This window comes from Anolis sagrei, chromosome 1 (assembly GCF_037176765.1).
Source record: "Anolis sagrei isolate rAnoSag1 chromosome 1, rAnoSag1.mat, whole genome shotgun sequence".
In the NCBI taxonomy this organism is placed as follows: Eukaryota; Metazoa; Chordata; class Lepidosauria; order Squamata; family Dactyloidae; genus Anolis; species Anolis sagrei.
Window position 1 is genome coordinate 43,000,392 of NC_090021.1, and position 12,894 is coordinate 43,013,285.

Sequence of the window (12,894 nt, forward strand, 5' to 3'; positions counted from 1 at the left end):
TAAAAATGTGAAAGGATGTCATAAGGAAAATGGAGTAGGCTTGTTTTCTGCTGTCCTGGAAACTAGGACTCAGAGCAATGGGTTCAAATTACAGGAAAGGAGATTTCATCTGAACATTAGGAAGAACTTCCTGACTGTAAGAGTTGTGCAACAGTGGAGCTCCCTGCCTTGGAGTGTGGTGGAAGCTCCTTCCTTGGAAACGTTTAAACAGAGGCTAGATGGCCATCTGTCAGGGGTACTTTGTGCTTTTCCTGTATGGCAAGGGGTTGGACTGGATGGCCCATCTGGTCTCTTCCAACTTTATTGTGCAACGATTCTATCTATCTGTCTGCCTGTCTGCTTACTGACTTATCCTCTATTCATCCATCTATCCATGCACCCATTTAACCATTAATTTATCTTAATATCCTATTGTAAGAAAAGTTGAGATGCTGAATAATATTACATTCCCTCAATGCCATCCATGCCTTAGGATTCAATTATTTGGACCATTTAGGAAATCAAAACACAATTCTCTTACCTGGGAGACAGAGGACTGGGATGGACATGGCTGGAAGACTGTGATTAGTTTCCAATCATTTTGGTAATCTATCCTCTAGGGGAAGAAGAGCACAGAGGAGAATAGTTGTCACATTGCAGATTAATGTGGGGACAAGAACCAAGCGGGGCACTCTCCTTCCTCAGTTCAACAGTCCCCAGTATTTTAGACTTGCCAGTCATTGTCCTAAACAGTTTCAGTCTGAGCCATTTCTCTAATTAGAAGAGCCTATTGGCCTGACAGTGGCAGAGTGACATCTTATTCCTTCCTGTAAAGACTACTGACAGAAAAAGTACAAGCTCAAATTGAATGTGTCAGGAGTATTAACACTGAGTAGCACAAGCTTGTTCGGAGAGATGCAGATGCCACATCATTGTTGTCAGATCTTTAGTGAATAAGCTGGTGGATGGCTGCTGCTTTGGATTTCAAAACCAGCTGCCAGAAAAGCAAGAACAGACGTCATTTCTCCCCAGAGCTACCCTGAACATGAACAATCTGTTCCTAGGCCAGCGGTGGGTAAATTGTGGCCCCTCCAGTGTTGCTTATGCTCTCCTTCCTTAATCTAGATGCTTCCCAGAAAACAAGAACCAGAACATGGAAATACGAGTACAAACTACTTACAAATAACAACTTAGGTGTGATTTATTAAGGCATAACTAATTTACAGACAACCTTCCAAATTTGAGTGTTTAATTTTGATGGTGCATCTACATCATAAAATTAATGCATAATTCCATAGCATTGAACCATGGCAGTTATGGGGTTGTTAAACTGCATTAATTTTGCATTAATGCACTTTTAGTTATGTTTGAATAATGAAAAATAAGACCAAAAACATATGTAAGGAGATAGTCTTTAAAAGTAACTGTAGTGGCTCACTACTTCTGATGACTTTGGAACCATTACAACAGCTATTTACTTTTCAGTAATTGTATATGCTCTTCTCAGCATTGTTTTTAATATCCGAATCTGGCAACTCAAAATTAGATAACAAATGAACATGGAGAGAAAAGGGTTTCTTTTGTGGTCCATGGGATTTTAAAAAAATGATTGTGGCATGTGCAATTTCTTAGTGAGGGGTGCGGAAGCTCATCATTCTATAGGAAAGTACAAACAAACCTTCAAGGCCAGAACTGGTCACATACCTGGCTCTCTTTCATATTCCTCACAATTTCTTTGGCTTGACTGAAGAGATTTCTGCAGACAAGCAGGAAAAGAAAATTGTCAAGCTGGCAAATCATGCTTTGTTTGCACCCAGAAAGATGAAATTTCAACTATATTAAAATTCCATAATGACCCATTTTCCTTCTTTGTTTCTGCTGAAATCAGCCAGTTTTTAAGCTTTTGCTGAACTATATTTTTTGAAATCTCAAAAGCCTCGGGGAAAAGGGGGACCAGTAAAATATCTTTTGCACAAGGATAGGAATTTGGTTTGCTAGACTACCTAATTCAACTATCCAAAAGGAATCCAAAACAAAATAAATTATGAAAATATTCAATGCATAATTAATGGAGTTCTGCTTTTATCAGGTGGAATTTGGTTACATTTGCTCTTACAGAAAGGGATAATACCACATATTATGCATTCAAAAGTTTGAAAAAGTTGTTTTTTGCGCTACAATGCCAAGAAGCCCACAGTTAGCACTGGCAGTGACCAAGTTGGTTAAGAGATTTTTAGAGGTGTAGTTCAAACACAACTTTGTGTTTATGTACCTTCAAGCCAACTCCAGCTTACGACAATCCTATCATAAGGTTTTCTTGGTAAGATTTACTCATAGCTGGTTTGCCATTGCCTTTCCTGTAAGGCTGGGGAAAAAACATTTTTCCAAATTCTAATTAGGTCTACATGATCTTTGTCATCTATGTGTAACTAGGAATTTTTAAGAAGATTCCTGTAACACTATACACACAGACACATGCATGCACACACACATATAGACACATAGAATAATAGAATATATACAAACACATAGATACCCTCCTGAATTTCTATATAATCTATAATGAATAGTCTACTTTGTCTGAAGGGTTATCTGGAAATTCAGTTATAAATGCAGTATACATCATGGAGGTAATATCATAGAAATGAAATCAAAGTGAATTTTGTAAATTGAATTCTCAAAATCAGAGCCAAATTAAATTCAAATTCACAATGCCAATGAAATGTATGGGATCAACACTAGCTTTTGACATAACTGCAATGGTGAACAAAGGCATCTTTTCTCCATGTAAATCAATCAACATCTCTAACAGAAACTATTTTTCACATCTCTGGTGATAGATTAATAAATCATCATCATTTTATTTCTTACCCTCCTCTCCTCTTGGCTCAAGGTAGTTTAGAGAATAATTAAAACACATACACATTGTAAAATACCACAAATACATATATGAAAATACACAAAACAGAGATTAAACAAAGGACACAAGTTTAAAATTCATGTTTAAAAAATGGCTGGGTAAACCAGATTTAAACTTAACATGCTATCTCAAAAACACAAACGTTGAGCACATTTCTCAATTTCCACTACAGCAGGCATGGGCAAACGTTGGCACTCCAGGTGTTTTGGACTTCAGCTCCCACAATTTTGGGAGTTGAAGTCCAAAAATACCTGGAGGACCTAAATGTGCCCATGCCTGCACTAGAGTAATGCATTCATGAGGCCAGCTATAAAATAATAAACCTTCAGCTGAGCAAAGTGAAACAGAACTTACACAATCTTGTTGCTTCCAAGAGAAGAGTAATACTGCACAGAAGGATTAAACACGCTGACAAGATCTGAAAGACATACATTCGGTTCATTAAATTTGCTTAAAAAGACTTACATTTATTAATTGATGAAACAAAATCTGATCAAATTTGCAAAGAGTGTGGGATGCTGTTGTTGTATGCCTTCAAGTCATTTCTGACTTATGGTTTCCCTAAAGTGAACCTATCACAGGGATCTTTTCGGCAGCATTTGTTCAGAGCAGGTTTGCTTTGGCCTTTCTTGAAGGAAGAGAGAGGTGACTTGCCTAAGGTCAACCAGTGAGTTTACATGATTGAGCAGGGATTGAAACTGGTCTCCAGAGTCACAGTTTAATGTACACACCATTACATGACACTATGCCTTAGATTGCTGAAATACCATTTCTGAGGGATTATAGACACATAGCCAAATGCTCCTCCAAAATTCCTTGATCAATGAGTTCTGTGGAGGCTTGGTCATTGTGTGAAGGAGGCAGTGAAGACTTCCTTTGCAAGAGTTTAAATTATAATGCTTACCTTTTAGTGTTTTCATGCTTGCTTGGATAAAATCTGTCTCTGTACTGTAAAAGAAAAACATGAGCTAGTATTTTTCACTGTATATTACAACAGTCAAGGAGCTCAACAGTCAAGATATGTGTATGGTATATCAAGTTTTATTTCCTCTTTGTCTACACCTTTCTCTACTCTACACTTCAGAGACAACTTTTGAAAACATTCCTAAGTTTCAGAATGCCACCAACTGTAACGTGACATCACAACAAAATAACTGCTATAAATCACAACACACACATACTTAGATCTAGCCCAGTGGTTCTCAACCTGTGGGTCCCCAGGTGTTTTGGCCTACAACTTCCAGAAATCCCAGTCAGTTTACCAGCTGTTAGGATTTCTGGGAGTTGAAGGCAAAAACATCTGGGGACCCACAGGTTGAGAACCACTAATCTAGCCCATAAGTTTCTCTAAAGTATTACAAACTAGAAGCAATTTTAAAAGTCTAATTCTTATCCAAATTTCTCTCCTTGTCTAATTCTATTATTCAGCGTGAGAATGGGGAGCACACTAAACATTACATGAAAGTGTATGGGATCCATTTAATAGCCCTAGCATCCATTCTGGTGAGCAGATCATTTTCAAATGGAGGTAACTAGAAGTACTATTCCCTTTGTCTCCATGTATGATTTCTCAAAGAGTGTGGTTTTATCCTCATATGAAAACTTTCAGGCTAGGAGAAGAGATCTGAAGAGAGGGATGCAGAACCAGAAGACAGTGCCCAAAAAGGGTTAAGTGTCCTTCCTCAGTTTCTTGATCTCCTCCGGCTTTAATGATGCGTAGTTGCAGTCAAAATGGAAAAGATACATTAAATTGACAAATAATGTTCAGATTTGTTTTTCCTTCTTTAAAATTTTCATTATCTACAGGACTGTTCTTGATACAAAAATAAGGAATGAAACTTAAAATAGGGGTGTGATTTAGGAGCAGCCATGCTAGATCACTACAAAGGTTCATTTAATTCATCCTACTGTTCCCATAATGGCAAACAAGCTGCTTTTTAGGAAGCCCACAAGCAGGATGTGAGCACAAAAGAAAGCTCTTTCTTCTTGTTCCCTAATAACCGGTTTTCCTGATATTGGATGTAACATATAGCCATCATAACTAATTGTCTTGGTCTCCATTAATTTCTCTAAATTAATTGAAGTAATGAATCCCATCATGAATATGCTGGTAAAAGAATTATATGCAGTCCAGGCTAGGCTTGTGCTAGGCTTGTGCTGAATAACCATTTGGGTTACCATACAGAATGCTTCACACACTGCAAGTGAATGTGGAAATGAATATGGAGTCTATCCAAGCTCTCTGATAAATATCTTACTTCTCTGATGAATATCTTACATACTTCCTTCACCCCAGAGAGATAAGCAATGATGGTCATTCTTATGGTTAGTCCTAGCTAGAATGAATCCTTTCAATCATTTGTTTAATGTTGTAGGCAAATCCCATTGATTCAATGACCTTAACCTAGATGAGATTAACATGATTTAGCCTCTGTGTGATACAGCATTTTGTCACCTCCAATATTTAGCCAATTCTCTTAAAACATACAACAAAAATCAGAAATGAAGTGTACATATACACTGTCTCCACTCATACATGGTTTCACTTATTCACAGTCTCACTTATTAGCTTGCCATACGACATCATCATACGGGGCTAGATTTGGCAGCAAACACTGATCTAGTCCTGGTCATCAATGGAGCCGGCCAGCTCCCATCAAATAATGCTGTGCCAGCTCCAGGGGTGCAGAGGGGCAGAACCAGTGTGCCGCCTTTGCCTTGGCAACACGGAGGCTTACCATGTTGCTCTATGCTTCCCCCATGTCATCCTCCTCCTGGCAAGGCAGGTAATATAGGCGATGCGAGGCATAATAATAACCTTATTCTTATATCCCACCTCCATCTTCCCAAAGGGACTCTGGGCAGATTACATGGGCACCAAGCCCAATATAAACAAAGGTTACAAGGTAACACAAATAAAAACATATAACAGAAGAATATATTAAAACGGTAAAATCAATAAAATGTAAGACATCATATGACATAAACCAAACATCAAACAATCAGTAGTTGAGAAAAGTGGGCATGTGCAAATTTGAGGCTAATAGGGCAAGACAAGGGCTTGTGCAAAAGCAAACTGTAGGGCTGGGGTTGGGAATGAAGTGTTGGAGATCCAACCAAAATATTGCAACTAGGTAGACTTCTTATTGATCTTATTGTTTTTAAATGCATTTTATGGTGCTATTGGGCATTTAATGGTTGCCTTTGTAAACCAACTTGAATCGCCTGCAGGCTGGGAAGGGTGGTATATAAATACAGTAAGTAAATAAATAGACTTAAGCAGTAGCTAAACAATGCCTCGCAGTGGAGCGGACTGCCTCCCCCTTCTGCCGCTGGCCATTTGATGAGGTGGCTAGGCTCAATGCCATGATATTATGTTGGCCTTTTCTGCCAGATAGTGCTGGTGCATCAACAAAATGATTCTATGACATTGAGCCAAGTGTTGTCAAACTGCATTTATTCTACAGTATATATGCATCCCTGGTCTCTAAGGTAAAGGTAAAGGGTTTCCCCTGACATGGAGTCCAGTCATGTCCAACCCTGAGTCACCTGTGGGCTGAGAAGGGTGGTATACAAATATAGTAAATAAATAAATAAACTCTGGGAATTGGTGCTCATCTCCATTTCTAAGTGTTGTCCGTAGACACCTCCAAGATCATGTGGAGCGCCATTACCTTCCCACCGGAGTGGTACCTATTTACATATTTTTGAACTGCTAGGTTGGCAGACGCTGGGGCAAGTTCAGCAGCTCAGTGCTTTAATCTGATGCACCACCGGGAAGCTCCTAGTCTCTAGAGCAGTGGAAAACAAGCTTGCCCCCCACCCCAGTATGATGCCTTCTCAAATAATTAAATATGAATACAGTATTATATCATCTCTTCACCTACTCTTCACTGCTAGAAGGTGCCTAGCAGTCCACATATGGTTTCACCCCCCCCCCCCTTTTGGGGCTACTCTATTTTTACCCTTAGTCATAGTCAAGGTTTTATTCTAGTAGGCAAAATGATTGAAAGACATGGCAAGCATGATGTATTTTTGCAGGAAGCAATAATATGATAGATAGCAATACCTTTTGAGGGGGTCAGGCTGCTCTGTCCTAGAATCTTCAGCCTGTTAAAAAAACAACAACAATAAAACAAGCATAGTCTCAGTCAATGTCTGAAATATGGAAGGCAACACAAAATAACTTTGCATCTTTCCCTGTAACCCTTTCTTGCTTGCAAGTGATAGTTTGTTATTAGGAAAAGGAGGTCAGGGAAGAAATGGCATTACTCGAAGACCCACAAAGCTAATCAAGGCAAGAAGGATCACCAAGACCAGGAATGTTAAGGGGTAAGGCAGGGATGAGTGAAGATTTTGTGCTCAGTTTTCAGATTGGAAAAGTAGACTCTTGTCTCTCATAAATTCATAAATATATTCTAACATACAACCTTGAGAGAGCAATAAGGAGCACAGAGCAGTGAGTTGCTTTTTTGAATTCAAATTAACCAAATTAATCAATGAATAACTACAAAGCACTGACAATATACAAGGAAAGCTACAATGAAAGTCAACAGTTATGTGAATATGAATTTACTAGTTTAAACCTAAATCTACTGCATGGACTTGCATTCCATTGGATGTAAGGAAGTTATTTTTAGTGATTTACTTAAGGATTCTACTAACAAAGCAGTTTTAGGTTGACATCTACATTGCCATGTAGATTTCTGATCCTGGATTATCTGCTTTAAACTAGATTATATGGCAGTGTAGACTCATATAATCCAGTTCAAAGGAGATAATCTGGGATCAAATACTGGATTATGTGGCAGTATAGATCTATCTTTAGATGTACTTTTAAGTCAGATGGGACAAAATGCCATTATTATCTCATAACCTTACACCAGAGGTCCTCAAACTAAGGCCCGAGGGCCAGGTACAGCCCTCCAAGGTCATTTACCCAGCCCTCGCTCAGAGTCAACCTAAGTCTGAAATGACTTGAAAGCACACAACAACAACAACAACAACAATCCTATCTCGTGTATCCTTGGATTCTGTATCTGTGGATTCAACCATCTCCAGCTCTGTCCCCCACATCCCCAAAAGCAAGCCCTGATTTTGGCATTTTATATAAGAGACACTATTTTGTACAAAATGGACCTTGAGCATCCATGGATTTGGGTATCTGTGAAGGATGGTTCTGAAACCAAATCTCAAAAGATATCAAGGGTCTGTTGCATTCGTATGCCACTTAGTGAGCCTCTTCGTTGGCTGAAAAGTAGGATAATATCCTTAAAATAATTTCTGTGGGACACTATAAAAGCTCTATTCAGGCATTTAAAAGATGTCAGATGAGGAAGATAATCAGATGAGAGCCTCCCTGGATAAGAGGCACTATCCCTCCTTTCAGACCATTATTCTTCATGCAAGAAAGTGACAAAAACACGCAGGGAGAAAGACAGATTAGCACTTCTTTGGGGTTTTATTTCAGTCTATTTTAGATTTAATGACACCTGATGAGTGCAAAGGTGAAAAAGGAGGAGATTTAATATGGGAATGGGTGACATCTGGATAGTCTGTGCTATTTAAGTGTCATAACAAATGATTGTGCCCTTTTAAGAATTAGAGATGGATGGGAGGAGAAGTACACCTGCTAGAACCATCCCTCCCAAGAAGAGAATATAATGTGAGTCTTCCTGGGATAATTCATCTGTCAAACTAGACAGGGTGATCTGGTAGCTCTGGTAATTGGACGCTGAACAATTTTCTACCAGTGAACTTAACAGGAGGAGACTAAAATCACATTTTAAAATCAGAAGGTGGGGAAAAAATCAATCTGGCAGTTTGTGTGATAGTGTAATATTCATCAAGTTGCTTTTCTTAGCTGAATAACAGGTTATCAAATACTGATGGGAAAGGACTGTAGCTCAGTGATAGGACCCCTGATTCATATGCAAAAAGCTTGTTGTTGTTGTTGCTGTTGGTGGTGTTGTGGTAACTTTATTTATATTCCTGTCTTTCATAACTGGAACTCTATCAAGTATAAAGCTATAAACATAGAATCAACATGGAAATATAAGTCCAATCTACACTGACCATTTAATACAGTTCAAACTGCATTATATGGTCACTGCAGACCAGTCATGGGCAAACTCTGGCCCTCCGGGTGTTTTGGACTTCAACTCCCACAATTCCTAGCAGCTGGTCATTTGCCCATGCCTGGTGTAGAATCATACAATGCAGCTTAACTGCACTGAACAGCATTTTAGCACTTTTAGTACCGTTTGAACTGCATTATATGGCAGTGTAGATTGGGCCATAATTCAATTAGTTACATTATAAAACAATTTGAAACATAAGCTTGAAAAGGAAAAAAAGCAATTAAAAGCAATTCAATAAAAACAATACAACGCTTTCTGTAAAATCTTAACATCTAAAAGCCTGTATGAATTTTAAATGGATAGGTACTCTGAACTCAAGAATGGAAAACGGAATTTTGGAGGGCAGGAAAAGAGATTTAAAGATGGACTCAAAGCCAACCTTAAAAACTGTGGCATAGACACTGAGAACTGGGAAGCCCTGGCCTGTGAGTGCTCCAGCTGGAGGTCAGCTGTGACCAGCAGTGCTGCAGAATTTGAAGAGGCACGAATGGAGGGCGAAAGAGAGAAACATGCCAAAAGAAAGGCGCATCAAGCCAACCCGACCAGGACCACCTTCCACCTGCAAACCAATGCCTTCACTGCGGGAGATGATGCAGATCAAGAATAGGGCTCCATAGTCACTTATGGGCCCACCCTGGAGGATTATCCTGCTCAGACAACGAGGGATCACCTAAGTAAGTAAGTAAGTAAGATAGGTAGATAGAGATAGTGATACACACACACATATAGCCCTCCACATTTGCTTGGGTTAGTGGCACAGGTCCCTCACAAAAGTGAAAATGGCAAGTTGACCATAGAATTGCACTAGAAGACCTTGAAATTCCTTGATAGGGTGTTCTCTCTAGGTCTTCTATGGCCAAATTGCAGCAGAAGTTTACCACAAAAGCACACTAGAGTACCCAAAAATTCTTCGAGAAAACACTGTAATAAACTCCATAAAAGTAAAATCTAGATTAGTGGAGGGCCAACTGTCTACAAACAGAGATGCACAACATGTGCATGGAAGAACAGAAGGGAGAGGGAATGTTCTGGCCTTTCTGACAGCCACTGAGGAATCCCACCAGTTGTGCCGGTGAAGGTGCTGGGATCCAGAGAAAGACCTTTCCTGAAGATTTTATAACCCAGGAGCTTATATGGGGAGATATAACTCCTAGATAATCCCTGCCCACTCCAAAAAGGACTGGAAGAGACTCCGGGATGAACCACAGGAGAACTGCTGTGTGTCTAGCGAAGCACAGAGCTAGATGGACAAATGGGTTACGTATAGGGCACCTTCATGTTCCTGTCATTTTCATGTATCCCTTCATGTTCCTGTCATTTTCATGTATGCCAGGAGGTGAATTTTCAGATGTGCAACAACATAAAAAATAGCTAGCTTTGTTTAATGCTGCTTTGATTTAGAGGTCACTACAATGTGTTTTATGAACAGTCTGTTCAACTCATTGTGGTAAAAAATAATATTGGTGAAGGAAATCACATTGTTTGGTTTAAGTAAGTAAAGCTCAAAATGCAAATGAAGAAAAAAAGATTATGTGATGGTGTGGAAATCTTGAAATGGCTGTGGTTGAATCTACACTGCCATACAACCCAGATTCAGAATGACGATTAATTGCTTTATATGAGTCTACACTGCCATATCATCCAGTTCAATGCAGTGAATCTGCATTTTGAAACTGCATTATATGGCAGTGTAAAGCCAGCCTTACAGTTTATCTTAATCTGGAGGTCCAGGAGATAAGCCACACTTATGCTGCCATATAATATAGTTCCAGAATGCAGATTAACCGCAATCAACTGGATTATATGCAGTGCATACTCATGTAATCCAGTTGAATGTAGTTAATCTGCATTCTGAAACTGCGTTATATGGCAGTGTAGATCCCGCCTAAGAAGTGACTCTGATCTGAGGTTCACTAGAGGCCACTTAAGTTAATGGCTACACCGACCCTAGGTGCCAGGGATGGACAAAGAATTTATTGGAACTTGGGGGTCATTCTTGTGTTATTTTTCATGTTCAAAACCAAAATATAACCCAGCACACCAAGCTATATTATGTAGCTACCAAAAGATTTTCTTTTTAGCATAAGAGAATGGCACCTTTAATTATTTTCAACACACTCGTTGTACTCACATTTCCCAAACTTCCTATAGCAGCAATAACTTTGATGTCTGATGGTCTCAGAGTGTGAACTGCAGAGATGAAATAGGAGTAGCAATTTACAAAAAGAATATGACAGGTTTTTTTACAGAACAGAATTAATGCAGAAACAGTAACAGATAATATTTACAGTCTACACCGATTTAGTCTAAAGTGTTCTTTCCACAAGACAGTGAAATTTGTACCACCACATTTTCTGCCCATTTGCATTTCATCAAGTGTGTGTGAATGATTGTTTTGACTGTCTCTGTGTCTATAATAATAATAATAATAATAATAATAATAATAATAATGCTTTATTTGTAGACCGCCCTATCTCTTCGAGGGGACTCAGGGCGGCTAACATGAGACCAAGCCCAAAGATACAATACAGCAAAATAAAATCAAATACAAAGCAACAAAAAAATCACAACACAATAAAATAAATAAATAAACAAGATAAAATAAACAACAACAACAACAACAATTCTTTATTGATTAGTCAATTTTGACCATATCAAAACATGCAAAACATACAAAACATACACATACAGTAAAACCATATATGAATACAAGGCATCATGGCCTACTGGCCTGTTGACCCACTCCTAAATAATTGAGCAATTACAAGATAAAGAGGTTAAAAGATTAAAAATTTGATTAATTCCTTAAAATAGGGTTAGGGTGGGGGGTACGGGTAGGTAAAACTAGTGGCGTGTCCATATTAAGTTTTTAAGTTTGAGTTTTGTTGATGGGAGCAAGGTCGCCTCTCTCTGCTTCCATCTTCTCACGGATGGCCAGCGCTTTTTGGGTAAAAAGGCTCAATTTTAAAATAGAGTTTTTATCTGAACCCTGAAGAAGGATGTGCAATTTCTCCTTATTCTCTGAATAAGTATGGTTCTCCAGCAGAGGCTCTAGGTAGTAAGACCGGATCCTGTTGTAGTAGGGACATTTTAAGAAAAAATGTTCTGAGTCCTCCACTTCTGCATCTACCTCACGGCACCCACAGGTTCTCCTCGTGTAGGGGATATTCTGATGTCGTCCCAACTTGGACTTAATGTCGAGCTGCTCAAATCTAGCCCGGGTATAAAATAAACAGTGCAAAACAACATTCCATTTTCACACACTCCAAAGGAAAAACTAATTATTTCCCATTTTATGTAGTATAATGAATCTATGTTATAGAAACAATTATTGTATTTTTTCTAATGAATTGTTAATGACTATAAATAAACCTGTTTCCAAAATTTTGTAGTGAACCCAGTGAGTGTATGCTTTACATTTGTATTTTCCTCTAAAGACCTATTTCAAATGCAATTACCTGACACTGAGACGGGGCCAGAGGAAATGTGTGGCTTGCAGTTGTCATGAAAGCTCCTTTGAGACTGAAAGAAAAAACAAACATTTTTGGAAGAAGTGGAAGAAGCCTGAAGCAGAGAAGTAACAACAAGAATGGGTATGAATGAACTGTGAATGTAGAAAGAGCAGCTGTAGCCTCTCTTCCTAGAAAGAATTCCCCAAGAGAACACATCCTCCAACCATACCATGTTGTTTTGGAAAATAAACACATCAAAATGGCTGTGTACAATGTATTTCCCAAATATAATCACCATGCTACACACTCCTTTCCAGCCAACAGTTTTGCCCATATCCCCCTTTCCGCCTTGGCACAATTACACCTCTGCCTCACTTTGATGGCCAGGTCAGCAGTAACACTT

At 38.9% G+C, this 12,894-nt stretch overlaps 1 long non-coding RNA gene across 1 annotated transcript; it reads right to left on the reverse strand.

Annotated features, from left to right (window-relative positions):
* Window positions 1–6,968: 6,968 nt before the first annotated feature.
* On the reverse strand, window positions 6,969–12,563 carry LOC132762097 (uncharacterized). The gene is made up of 3 exons (XR_009630091.2): window positions 12,498–12,563; window positions 11,171–11,229; window positions 6,969–7,009 (listed from the first exon to the last, which is right to left on the reverse strand). It is a non-coding gene; the product is annotated as an uncharacterized lncRNA (long non-coding RNA).
* Between the last annotated feature and the right edge of the window lie 331 nt (window positions 12,564–12,894).